This window comes from Strigops habroptila, chromosome W (genome assembly GCF_004027225.2).
Source record: "Strigops habroptila isolate Jane chromosome W, bStrHab1.2.pri, whole genome shotgun sequence".
Classification (NCBI taxonomy): domain Eukaryota; kingdom Metazoa; phylum Chordata; class Aves; order Psittaciformes; family Psittacidae; genus Strigops; species Strigops habroptila.
The window spans coordinates 10,201,510-10,214,784 of record NC_044301.2 but is presented as its reverse complement, the minus strand read 5'-3'; positions in this window follow the sequence as shown (position 1 = coordinate 10,214,784).

Sequence of the window (13,275 nt, the reverse complement as noted above, 5' to 3'; positions counted from 1 at the left end):
TATTTGTCATTCTTGTTTCCTGGTCTAATACCAGCATGACTGATGTTTTTCCATTTCCATAACATCAAGTCTGTAATGCTCAAAATTTCTCGTGAAATATGACACACAACATTTTCAACTTCCAAGTTATCAGCATAAAGGGAAAATAATGCCTGTGTCATCAGTAACCCTGTATGTCATACAAGGGTAAAACATCCAATGTTGTTCTTTTTTTCCACCTGTTGGATAAATTAAAAATTGTAGGTGCTGATCATCAGTTTTCCAAAATTATTTATCTCATCCCTATCAAATGCCTCAAATGTTGGAACAAGTTTCAGAAATATGCATACTGCAAACAAACCTGTTTCCAACTGGATCCACTTGGACATCTTTTGCTGCTGGACGATGCAACTCTTTTATTCATGCCATGTTCCTTCCACATGAACCCTGTTCTTCACTAACATAACACCAGATGATAAGCTGAAAGCCCATCTTCACCTTCCAGAATCTGGGCTTTAGCAACCAGTCCCAAAAGCAGAGACCACACAGACTAGTCCTCCTGCCATCAGTCTAGTGTTTGCTCCTTGAACTGCTGTCAGTAAACTGTTCAGCTTGAGTTTTCTGGTTTATACTTGAACTATGTGGTTGAATACACTGAGATACGGCACATTACACACACAAGACTGACTGGCATCGCTCATTTTTTCATAGCATAATAATTACTTTCCAAAGAACCTTACTTAACTTCACCAACTTCACCCTGAAAAAGAGCAAGAATGCCATCACTGCTTTCTATTCCTCATCAATCCACTCTAAGAAGTGGCTTATGGTGCATTTTCCCTCACCATATGTCAAGCAGCCTGAAGTAAGCACCTCGTTGGAGGATGCAGATGGCCAGCACAATAGGAAGAGGAAAAAAAAAGTTAAAGAAAATTAAAATTAAAATATATTTTCCTCCCAAAGAATTCTTATTTAACCTTCATGCCCACAGAAAAGCTTGTTGAGGGCTACTGAGGCAGTATGTTTCACATCCAGCAGTTTATCCTGTAAGAAAGACAGTCATGAGTCTGCAGACTGAAGATTTGGTCTTTTGCACGCAAACAGGATTTTGGTCCTGAGCATGGCTGAATACACTGAACTCCTGGAGACTGCAAATTGCAAGTAAGTGAAACCAGGCTTTTGTGGTTTTGGGGTTTGGGGTTTTTTTTGTGTGTTTTTTGTTGGTTGGTTGGTTGGTTTGTTTGCTTGCTTTGTTTTGTTGTTTTACATATATTAGTGCTCCTTAAGGCCTGTTTTCTTGCTAACTCATTTTCACAGGAATTCTACTTTTCTGCACTACTACTTGTCATTCAACATCAAATAAGCTGTCTAACCACCTGATACCAGATAACTGCTCCTAAATCTGTTTCAAAGCTTTTTTTAAAGGTGATGTAAAGCATTTAAAAATTAAAAAGCTAATAGTAGTCTCTTCCTTTGAGTCTATAATCACCTGTGGACATCCTCCACCTCTGTTCCTCCCTGTGTATCTCAAAATGTGCCATCTGTTTCAGAGTAGAAGATTATGTATAGGAAGGAAGTCTCATGCAGCTTAACACATGACTAACATGATTCCTTTTTCTCCTCATTCCCCTTCCACCAAGTGTAGCTGGGTGGGTGTCCTAAAGGTGCAGGTGTGTCAGGAAAAATAATTAGCTAATTCTGTTCACATGTGTTGAGTACAACTACTTCCACAAAGTTTTATTTCTAACAAAAGTTGAACAAACATCCCTAGCAAAAGCATCTTCTCAGAGTCTACCTCTGAATACCTGAATGCTGCATTATAAATCCTTTATTGCACAGTGATCTTAGTGAAATCAATGGCTAATTGCCACCAAGATGAAAGAACATAATGTGACGCTGTTCATTTCAGCATACCAAAAAAAAAGCATTTTAGGAAAATTGGTAGAAAAAGTGCACCTTGAAACATGCAAGAAATTAAATACTCTTCTCCTGGCGGCATTAGGTAAACAACAAAAGCTGAATTTCAGCATAAAAGTAAAAAGTTATTACAAAGTAATTATTATTACTCAAATAAACAAACAGAAAGGTATTATGTCTGTTTCAAAGGTCCAGGTGTTCTGTAATCTTTCCTACTGAAGTCAGACAATTTAAATTTATGTTAGCTGATGACCTAATACAGCTTTAATACTTGTAGTGCATTGAAAAATATTTTTGTAATACACAGAAAAGGCCATTCAGTGTCCATGTGCAGACTCCAGGCATGTTCAGATCAACAGAGCTGGCCTCTGTCTGGGACATGTTTTCATTACTTAATCAGAAATCTGTTAAAATTTAGGAATACATATCAGGAATTTCATGGATATAAACTCTGATGCCTGATGTTGCAACACTGAAGTTGATGAGTTTTGACATCTACATTTACAAACCTAAAGTCAGATGACCTTTCCCCCCCTTTTTTTTTCTTAGCATGCAAGTCATACAAGTCTTGCCAACAAGAGCTGCCAAAGAAGTATGCTGAACCAGTACTGGCTCTACGAAGAATTCTGGAAAGTGCAGATTTATTCAAAGTGATTTTCATAAGCTAAGAATACAAAATTGAGGAAGGGGAGAATAGGCAAATGAATGTATGTGCTTACTGCTTGATGAGATAAGAACCTCATGACACCATAGCCAAAATGCCAGAGATTAATCAATCTTTTTAAGAAAACAAAGAAAAGGCACTCTCTTGCTTTTTTATAAAACTGAAGAGGTGTTAACAGTTTATGCCATTAAGATGAAAAAATCAAATTCAACAGATTTAAGAAACCCCAAACAAATAAGAATTTCCCTTGTGGCTACCATTGCCTTAGGCCAGTAGCAGGTACAATGGGAACACTGTTCATAGGACTTGAGATGATCGATAGCATTTTAAGCTGCTCAGAGCTTAGGCTGCATGTTAGAAATGGAATGGTTTCCAGTGCCAGTATATCCACAATTGCTGCTCATGTGAAAGTGAAGCTATGAGTAGAATTAAGAGAAAAGCATTTACTATATGTAGCTTGTGCAATAAATTGTGTTAAACTGACATACAGTATTTCCACAAGCAAAACTTATGTTCTTGTAGTGGAGTGACTTACATCATCTACTATTATTCAGTAACTCTAATTTTACTACAATCTATGAATGAGGTAAGAAACAAACATACTGAGAGAGATTTAATAAATTAAGCTGGAAACATCCCCCAAAATAATGAAGTTCACAGATGTTGTAGATGTTGGGGAAAAAGGGAGAAAATACATGAATTATTTGATGTCATGTATAAAATAATGACAGAGTTGCATAAAAGTAGGTCTATGATAGAACATTCAACTAGCCTGCTTAAAAATCATAATAGTCAATATAAGAGTTGCCCTAACTTGCTTTGGTTTTAATTAGTAAATCTTTTCAATAAACGACATCAAACAGGCAATATAATTTCAAGTATATTTCCCCTGAGAACAGTTTCAAAGACCTGTTTATTGCTAAAGAATAATTTGGTGACAAAAGATCAAAATATACAACAAATTAAAAATACAGACTTCTTTTCCATTGTGATTAGGTAAAACACAAATACACACCATCTCAAAGGTCATTCCCCTGCCCCCCTCCCCCAAAAAACCCCAAGCCTGCAATATTTTTTGTGGTCATTTATATACCTGACTGCATCTGCTGTTACTTCCTCCCCCCCCCCCTCCAAAGGAGCATCTGCTCCCTGATATTTGGAATTATAATTTGAAAGTATAAATACTCAGTATCAAGGGATGCGATATCGATGTCAAAAAGATGCAAGTATTAAATGATTGGTTTTTTTGGTCCTGCTATCAAAACTCTCATTAGTAAACATATCATTTAGATTTTATCAATCCAGTCCTGGTGTATCTTTGTCTGCAGATGAGAAAATACTGGCCAAATCCTTGTCCTGATGAATTCATTATGGATTTTGAGGTTGATTGCAGTGGAAATAAAGAGGCCATAGTCTGTTTACTCCAGTTGCAGTCTTTGCATACACAGAGCAAGGAAGATATGGCCTACATTCAAAATTGCCACATTCCCCAGTGTTCACCACAGTTGAATCAAATCTTTACATTTTGCAGGCAAATGAACAGGGTATTATGCATTTTAGCAATTTTTTGGATCAATCCTCAGAAATAAGATGTGTAATTCCATGTGGGAACAAGATTTCTTTTGTACCATAACTTTAAGAGCTACATGGCCCTGCTGTGAGCCGAATCATCTGCATGCCCAATACTGGTGTTCTGGCCCTTCCTGCAGCAGAAAAGTAACCCCAAGAACAATACACAACTGCAGCTCTGCATTATTCCTTATTCCAGTAATTAAGCCTCATCCTTCCCCTTAAATAATGAACTTCAGAAAAATTTAATATGAAAAGTAAAATGAACACAACCTTAAGGGACATTTCTTCATATACATTTAAGTTTACTGCAAGACCAAACATGGACAGCACTAGAAGGACAGTCCCAGTGTTATTTGGCTAATGAATTATTTAATATGAAGGCATATTTGCTTCCAACAGAGTCTCATTTAAGGAAGTCCCAATGTGACCCAGTTCTGTGCCCTCAGGTGCAATTCCTTAACCTTTCTAAAGTGCAAAATTTGAATCTAAAATTGTTATTCTGCAATTAAAATAATTCTAAAATAGCTATCACTTTTTAACATTTGAGACCTAACTTTTACAAACCTGTAAGGCTGCAAAGCAGTTTTTTGACCCTGATATTAGGGAAAATCTTTTATCCTCATAATATGTATTTAGAGTTTGCAAAATACCCATTGTCATGGTTTAAGCCCAGCCAGTAACTCAGAACCATGCAACCACTCTCTCACTCCCCCCCCGCTTCTTCCCCCCCTGCTCCTGGAGGGATGGGGAGGAGAATCGAAAGAATGTAAATCCCATGGGTTGAGATAAGAACAGTCCAGTAACTAAGGTATAATACAAAACTACTACCACCAATAATAATGATAAGGGAAATAACAAGGGGAGAGAATATAAAACTAAAAGGGGAAAAGGAAAACAATAAACACAAGTGAGGCACAACGCGATTGCTCACCACCCACCAACTGATACCCAGCCCAACCTGAGCAGCAATCCGAGCCTTCTGGGTAACTCCCCCCGGTTTATATACTGGGCATGACGTGCTGTGGTATGGAATACCCCTTTGGCTAGTTTGGGTCAGGTGTCCTGTCTCTGCTTCCTCACAGCTTCTTGTGCCCCTCCTCGCTGGCAGAGCATGATACTGAAAAGTCTTTAATCAGGGTAAGCATTACTTAGTAACAACTAAAAACAGTGTTATCAGCACTGTTCTCAGACTAAAGTTGAAAACAGAGCACTGCACCAGCTACTAAGAAGGAGAAAAATAACTGCTACAGCTGAACCCAGGACACCTATATTCAAGCTATCTTCTACAACACCGATTAGAGACAAGACTCGCTACGTTATTTGAATGCTACTGTATTCTGCAGATAAATGCTGGGAAAAGTGAAAAGATCACATTGATCCAAGTATCAGATTAATTTTGACATGAGTACACTGGAGCAAAATGCCCAAAGAAGCTGGAACATATTGCATTGACAAGTGACAGACATTGATCCAATACACCGGCTCAGAGACTGGCAATTAAAAGGGCAGACAGCCCATCTAGCTGCAATCCTTCAGGAGACAGAAGCCTAATTTCCAAAGTTTGGTTTCCAGAACTACTGCTTCTTATAACCATTCAAAACCCTCTTCAATGACTGAAAAGGAGATGCTTTGAGCATGGCAAGAGACAACAATAATAAGGACAAACAGTGATTCCTGTTCTGTGAGCTCCTGTGGGGACATACCGTTACACAGGGAGCTGCTTTACTCACTGGACTCCCTTTCACAGATGACAGTTTGGGGAAAGGCTGCTACTCACGCTCTTGCACAGATGGATGGGAAAAGGACACAGTGAACATTCCATACAGCAAGCTGAATTAGGAGTTAAACAGAGCCAAGAAACAGGTTTATGGTGTTTACTCCTTCCCAGTAAGGGAAAATAATCTGAATTTTAATTCTCAGCCTGAAAATAGCCGAGTGAAATTGAGCATTCACTAGCAGTGATACCAGATCACTGCCAGGGCTCAATCCCTCCTCAGCCACATGCTCCTGTTTCCCTTGCTGCATAAACAGCACAGCCACACAGAGATACAGGTTAGGGAAATGATTTGGCAGAAAAACAACTCATCAGCAAAATGTTATCATTCACCTCCCTGATTTGGCTTAGTGTACAACATACAAATTCCATTACCAACAGGAGTGGAAGGAAGCAACAGCATGAGAAAGCACAAGGGAGAATAGGGGTATGGCTGCTGAAGCCAGGACTTCCATCAGGAGTTATTTGTCCCAGTAGGCTTTAAACTGTACCCCTGTTAGCCCTGCTTGCTTCTGAGCCAGGGGAACTTAATGTGTCAACTCATGACACTGTAAGGCACCACACTGACCTACCGTACACCAAGGCAAAGCACACTTAGATACAACAGAACATATCCCTTTGGGAGAGGGCAGAAGGCTTTCTGGCAGGATGCTGCAGTAACCTCCACCATTTAGATAAAAAGGAAAGGAGACCACTCCTCTTGCAGGGTCACTGTAATGAACAGGGCAAGACTGACTTACAAAGGGCAAAGATAAAATAGAGAGACATAACTACAACCTTGAGTTTAAATGATATGCAAGGTCAGAACGCCAAAAAAGTATAGCTGTAATCTAATAATTTCCTACACCACAAGCTCATAAAGATCTGGTAATCCTGTCTGGAAATATCATATTTCAATAATATTTTTTGAAGAATGTAACTTTGATGGGGGTTTGTCATGATGACCCAGGTCCAAATTCCTGACTGGAAGTTTGCTATCACCTGTGCTTTTAGACTTCACACAGTTATATTCAAACCTAAACATCCCACAACAGATGGAGTTCAGAGAAAAGCATCTAAGATGATAAAAGGTTTGGAAAACAAAAACTGTACTCTGAGAAAACACCACATGTTAAGAAAACTTTAGAAAGACAGTAAACAGAAAAAAAATAAGGAAGTCACTGCAACAAAGTTGTCAAGGTTCAACTAGATAAAATTATTCCCTAAACCATTTCTACCATAAGAAGTCACTCATGCCATGCAGCAAAATATATAATACTAATAATATTCATCTACTGCCCAAACTTTTGCAGTTCAGTGGTAAACTTGTAAATTAAGACCATGGCTTGGTGTTAATCTCCCCCATCCCATCCAAGTCACCAAATATAAAGAGTAAGTAATACAATGATTTTTGGAAGTAATGCTACAGAATACTAAGGGTAGTAGATTGAACCCTGCTAAACTAACTTCGCTTCCCTTTCTGCCATGCTACCCAGGTTAAGATTCATAAAATCTCAGATGCTTAAAACCTCCTTTAAGTGTGTTTTTGAAAGTCCAGAATGAACAGACCCATTATGGTAGAGTATTATTTGAATGCCGGAAAAACAGCCTTACATTTACACTTAGCAAGTTCAGCCTGTTTAACTCTTTAAACAAGAAGGAGTGACTGGGTGTGCTTTGGCATCATCACCATGCAATACAGCACCGCTAACCCAGCGTAGTTCAGCTCAACTCCTGCAGAAACCACATGGCCATGCCAGCACAGTGCTGCACCCGAGCTAATTACACACAGAAAAGGAGCAGGGAGGGACAAAAGACAGACTAATTAGATCAGGAGGATCATCCCACTGACATGTCAATACTGTTTCCTGGACTTTCACAAATCACTCTGCAGAGAGACGTGCTGCACAGTGAAACAGCAGAGAGGCTCCTTTTCCAGGAATAAAATGATGTGCAATAAGAAAGCTTTCTAATGAGGTAAGAGGAAGCAAACAGGATATTAAATCCAAACAAAAGTAAAACTGGGTTAAGGCACAGATTTTAAGAGTAAGAGCGAGCAACCAGTGGAACAAACTACCAAGAGAAATGATCAGGAAACTTCAAGAAATGATTTCTTTCTTTTTCTTCTTTCTTTTTCGGGTTGAGATGCAAACTCACATACAAATGTCCAGCTCAGCTCAACACAGTGATAACTTACAGACTAAGTAATTTAAAAGGTCATAATAGATTTTCTGCACTCTTCTGGCCTTAATATTTAGTAACTTAAATTAAAAATGTATTTGATGCAGTACTGCAGGTCTGGAAAATGTACAGTCTTTGTTACGTCAACTGCAATCATGGGTGAGGTAACATATTGCTTTTTAAGTGCCCTTTCAATGGAATACAAGAATACAACTTTGTGTGGGAGGAAAATTGAGAACATTGCAATATGCATGATAGGAATAAACAGCAGCTGTCTACACATACACAAAAGCCTATCACCAAATTATAGCACAGGATACCAGGCTGCCCCTTTCCTTGCTGTAATTTACTTTCTACGTGTGGTAGCATGAAATGAGGAGGTACTGGAGGACACAAAATTGGCAGTGAACAAGCAAAACACTTATTTCCCTAGGTGTGGATGAAAAATTGAATTATTTATACAGAAGCAATGACACAGAAGGCATTCCGATAATAAGAGACTATTTTAGGATATGTGCAACCCAAACAGAACTGCACTATGGCCATAATTTGCTACTTCACTGGAACTTGAGTGGCTGAAGTTTGTTACACCTTTTCTCAACATTGCAAAAAGTATTTTGTTTATCTTGTGTAGACTTATATTGGCACCCCTAGTGGGATTTTAATTAGCCATGCTAAATCAATCCGTCGGGTAGCTTTTCAGTCACCAAGCTGAGCAAGTGAAAGGCACAGGAAAGTGAGCACCTACCTCCCACAAGCACACTAAAAAAATTGAAAATCTGCTTTTCTGCTTTGGTTAAACCAGGGCTGCTACAGGAAAGGCATTAGCCATAAATACAGAGTCCCAAAGCCTGTGCCCTCTCTTTATTACATAAGGTAGGGAAATGCAGTTCTGCCCAATTATTGACTTGCTTCAAGCAGATGGGTGTACTACTATGAAAAGCACAAAACAAACAGGTTTGTTTTCATAGCAGTGTTTTCTTTAACCCACATTCATAACCATAAAAGTCAGGAAAGAGCATTCACCAATCCCAAAGGCTGGATCACATCTCCCATATTAATCACTTGTGTTATTCCGCATTTCAATTTTTAGGTTCAATATGAAGAAGAAATATACTCTTATTCTGATTTGTCTTCTGGAGTAGTTTTGGGAAAAGGTCTGAGTATTTTTGTGGCAGTATTTTGTATCCACAAAGGTACAATTCAGAGTATCTGCATCTTGATTTGTACCTACCATGTGGTAAGCACAAAAAAACCCCCATAGCTTATGTTCCCAAGTGACTAACAGAATAAGTCCAAGTTTTAAACTTGAAAACTATACTCATAAAGGGAATATCTGTGTTGAAAATTTTCCCATAATCCTGTACATATAGTACTCAAGATTGGGATTAACTCAAGATGCTTCAACTAAGACATGATATTTCAATACTTTTTTTTTTTTTAAATATCAAAAGTTCCCTGGAAAGTTTTCTTCACAAATTGCATATACTTTGTAGTATACTGTGTATATGCTAATTATACCTTAAGAAAAAGCTTAGAAATAAGCCCGCTTAAAAAAAAAAAAAGAAAAAACCAACAAAAACAAAACAACAACAAAACAAAACAAAAACCAAACACTGAATTAATCCCAAAAAAACCCTTTTAGAAACTCAGTGAAGTGTTTGTTCTCCTTCAGGAACCACAATCTCCACAGGTCAGATGGGCTATTGTAACAGTATGAAACAAGCTTCTCAAACTTCCTAGACCATCAAGCTGCAAAACCATTTGTTTAGAAGAGAGGAAAACACCAAAATGAGCAATCCAGTAGAAAAAGGCATATCTCAAGATAAAAAAACTGTGTAACACTGCTTGAACTGTTATCAGTATTGCATTAAGGCAATGAAGATGTATTAAAACACTGCAAAGTGGAAACAGCAGAAAACTAGATGGACCACAATGGTATAGGACAGCTACATTTAGACATATAGCTGATGCCAATTTTTAAAGCCTAATTTTCAAGTTGTATTGAGCTACAGCCTTATAGATATAGCTCTTGCATACGATGGCTGTTCTCTGTAACCATGCAGAAGGCAAGCCACCCCTACACATGAAGAATCAAAATCCGGGACTAAATCATAACCCAGAGAAATCAGATTAAATAAGTATTTTAACACAACTTTGAAGGAGGGCAAAAGAGCCTTGGAATTTGTTGTTTTCAATTGTGCAACCTATCACTCAAAACTCTGAGGAGTAATGCAAAGCTTACATAAGGACAGTACTGCGAGTACAGCGACTAAAGACTACTAAAGAAAACCTGGCAGGAATGAAGAAAAAGAGCACCTTTTAACTGTAAAATGCTATAGAAAGATATAAACCACTTTAACAAGTCTGTCTCTGGTTAACAACAGCATTGGTGTAAAATACATAAGAAGTCTTAGTGGCATTCACTGTTGCTTAATTCCTCAATACACAGTTTCTCAATTCCTTTGTCAGCAGAGTGCAGGCCACAGTTCGCTTTTACTTGGAGGGGCGTCCAGTACACTTGGAATCGACTGCCCTAGGGGTGGAAACACAGCCCTACCATCTGCCATGGACTGATCCGCACTGCATTGGAACAAGGGAAAGCTCCAGAACACCTGCAATACATTGATGACATTATGGTACGGGGCGATACAGCAGAATAAGTTTTTGAGACAAGGAAGAAAATACAAATAATTCTGAAAGATGGTTTTGCCATAAAAAAGAGTAAAGAAGGGACCTGGAGAGGAAAATCAATTTTTAAGAATAAAATGGCAAGACGGACATTGCCAGATCCCCACAGACATGATCAACAAGATAACAGCAATGCCTCCACCAACTAACAAGAAAGAAACACAAGCTTTCTTGGGTATTGTGGGGTTTTGGAGAATGCACATCCCAAATTACAGTCTGATTGTAAGCCTTCTCTATCACATGACCCAGAAAAAGAACAATTTTGAATGGAGTAGGGGGGGCACACTAATTACACAATGAGCTCGAATAGGAAATCCCAGTCGTCCAGGAATTGTAGAAGTCATCATGGACTGGCCAGAGGGCAAAGATTTTGGGATGTCACCAGAAGAGGAGGTGATGCGTGCTGAAGAGGCCCCACCATATAACGAACTGTCAGAAAGTGAGAAGCAATATGCCTTGTTTACTGATGGGTCCTGCCATATTGTGGGAAAGCATCGGAGATGGAAGGCAGCTGTATAGAGTCCCTTCCTGCAAGTTGCAGAAACTGCTGAAGGAGAGGGTGAATCAAGTCAGTTTGCAGAGGTGAAAGCCATCCAGCTGGCCTTGGACATTGCTGAACGAGAAAAATGGCCAGTACTTTATCTCTATACTGACTCATGGATGGTGGCAAATGCCCTGTGGGGGTGGTTGCAGCAATGGAAGCAGAGCAACTGGCAATGCAGAAGTAAACCCATCTGGGCTGCTGCACTGTGGCAAGATATCGCTGCCCGGGTGCAGAACCTGGTGGTGAAGGTACGCCACGTAGATGCTCATGTACCCAAGAGTCATGCCACTGAGAACATCGGAACAACCAACAGTTGAATCAAGCTCCTAAGATTGAAGTGGCTCAGATGGACTTAGACTGGCAACATAAGGGTGAATTATTTTTAGCCCAGTGGGCCCATGACACCTCAGGCCATCAAGGCAGAGATGCAACATATAGATGGGCTCGTGATGGAGGGGTGGACTTAACAATGGACACTATTGCCCAGGTTATTAACGAATGTGAAATGTGCTGCAATTAAGCAAGCCAAACAGTTAAAGCCTCTCTGGTATGGAGGACGATGGCTGAAGTACAAGTATGGGGGAGGCCTGGCATACTGACTATATCACACTCCCACAGACCCACCAAGGCAAGCACTATGTGCTTACCATGGTGGAAGCAACCACCAGATGGCTGGAAACATACACTGTGCCCCAAGCCACTGTCTGGAACACTATCCTGGGCCTTGAGAAACAATTCTTGTGGCCACACGGCACCCCAGAGAGAATTGAGTCAGACAATGGGACTCATTTCCAGAACTACCTTATAGACACTTGGGCCAAAAAACATGGCATTGAGTGGGTATATCACATCCCCTACCATGCACCAGCCTCTGGGAAAATCAAACAGTACAATGGGCTGTTAAAAACTCCACTGAGAGCAATGGGTGGTGGGACTTTCAAACACTGGGATACACATTTACCAAAAGCCAATAGTAGGGGATCTGCCAACAGGGCTGACCCAGCCCAATCAGAACTTCTACGTCCTGTAGAGGGGGATAAAGTTCCTGTGCTGCACATAAAGAATTTGTTGGGGAAGACAGTCTGGGTTATTCCTGCTTCAGGTAAAGGCAAACCCACTCTTGGGATTGCTTTCGCTCAGGGATCTGGATATACTTGGTGGGTAATGCGGGAAGATGGGAAAGTCTGGTGTGTACCTCAAGGGGATTTAATTTTGGGGGAAAACAGCCAATAAACTTAATTATATGCTCTTACCTGCTATATAACACTTCTATAGTCCATCAGCTAGATGCCCGTCTCTACCACTCTGGGCTTTGAAATTAAGATATGTGCTGTCATGATCATCAGCAGAGAATCCAGTCATGGGAAAGCCGGCAGCAGCAGCAGAATTGTCCTCAGGTCAACATCGACTGACCCTGACTTCCCTCCGTTCATCACCCCAACAAAGAATGAACATTGATGAAACCAGACAATCTCAGCAGTGGCCAGACGAGTTCAGCCGTGTTGTCAGCAGGCAATAATTCAACAGCGCACACCGTCTCTCCTGCCCTGAAAGACTGTTATGACAGATGAAGCCTGACATCATGGACTGAATAAACTTAGTGACCTAAATAGGGATGGTCCATGGACTAAAGAATGCTATCTATCTCTTTGTATGTGTGTGTATATCTATCTATCTATCTATATCTATCTCAAGAGATAAAAACCTATGGTATATTGAAAAATGTGAGATCTGAACATGACGTGAATGGTATGGAATAGGGGGTAGATACTGTCCTGGGTTCATCTGTAACAGTTATTTTTCTCCTTCCTAGTAGCTGGTGCAGTGCTCTGTTTTCAACTTTAGTCTGAGAACAATGCTGATAACACACAGATGTTTTCATTTGTTGCTAATAATGCTTACCCCAATTAAGGACTTTTCTGTATCATGCTCTGCCAGTGTAGAGGGGCACAAGAAACTGTGAGGAAGCAGAGA